The sequence below is a fragment of the Rhinoraja longicauda genome, chromosome 2 (assembly GCF_053455715.1).
Source record: "Rhinoraja longicauda isolate Sanriku21f chromosome 2, sRhiLon1.1, whole genome shotgun sequence".
Taxonomy (NCBI): Eukaryota; Metazoa; Chordata; class Chondrichthyes; order Rajiformes; family Arhynchobatidae; genus Rhinoraja; species Rhinoraja longicauda.
This window is the reverse complement of record NC_135954.1, coordinates 110895590-110897032: the sequence shown is the minus strand read 5'-3', so window position 1 is coordinate 110897032 and position 1443 is coordinate 110895590.

The window sequence follows — 1443 nt, the reverse complement described above, 5'->3', positions numbered from 1 at the left end:
CGACTGCCTCCGAGCACAGCAGCGGGCGCCCTTTAAATAGGGTTTGCCGAGCGTCAGGTTACCTCCTGGGTCCTAATGTCCAACCCGCGCTTCACTGCTTGAACACACGGGTGTGGGGGGAGGGAGGGTGAATTCTCAACAAAAACCTGCTTCCTGGCGTTGAGGGACAAACATCACCTTCAAGTCAAGTCGAGTTTATTTGTCACATACACACATACAAGATGTGCAGTGAAATGAAAGTGGCAACGTCTGCGGATTGTGCAATTTTTTTTTACAATTGCAGCATTAAAATTAAAATCAATACAGAAAAAAAATTTAGTCCCTGGAGTTATAATAGTTAACAGTCCTGATGGCCTGTGGGATGAAACTCCGTCTCATCCTCTCCGTTTTCACAGCGTGACAGCGGAGGCGTTTGCCTGACCGTAGCAGCTGGAACAGTCCGTTGCTGGGGTGGTAGGGGTCCCTCATGATCTTGCTTGCTCTGGATCTGCACCTCCTGATGTATAGGTCCTGCAGGGGGGCGAGTGTAGTTCCCATGGTGCGTTCTGCCGAACGCACTACTCTGCAGGGCCATCCTGTCCTGGGCAGAGCTGTTCCCAAACCAGACTGTGATGTTGCCGGACATTTGCAATGTTCTTATTTTATGTTCAGTTCCTCAAGTGCAACTTTCTGGCTTCGCAAGGTTTAACATTTTGCAAGGAAAAATAAAAACTGCAGATGCTGGTTTAAATCGAAGGTAGACACAAAATGCTGGAGTAACTCAGCGGGTCTGGCAGCGCCTCTGGAGAGGAGGAATGGGTGACGTTTCGGGGTCGAGACCCTTCTTCAGACAATTTTTGCGAGCGCCTTTCATTCTTACAGGGGATACAGATAGCATTGGCACCCTTGACAAGGTTCAGAGGCGTGCAGCACGGTTTGTTTGTGACAGTCAAGCGTCTCCGATATGTTAAATCGCCTTGGCTGGGAGTCGCTGGAGTCAAGACGCACCAAAGCCCGTTTATGTACCGTCTACAAAGTGACTCACGGCATCATCCCCAGTAACATATCTCACTTCATTCAATCCAATACCCAGACATTTACAAGACAGTCCTCACTGCCAGCGCTCAGGGCCAGCGCTGCCGTCGCAGCTGCGGCTTGCCTGCAGTCCGTCTGTCTTTTGTGTTTTTTGTTGTTTTTGTCTCAATTGTAGTGTTAATATGATGTAGTGTTGTATGTTATGTTTTGGGGGGGTGGGAGGGAACGGGAACTGTAACATTCTCTCTCCAGAACGGAGACGCGACCTTTGTTCTGTATCGTGTCTCCGTTCCCGCTGCGGCCTACCACCGGCCATGCACCTGGGACCACCTGGGTCTCTGGTTCGCAGAGCCCGCGGTCCGGACTCACCACCTGCGGCGCTGGCTGCCTGCGAATGCTGCGGGAACGGCTGCGACTCGTCTCCGGAGG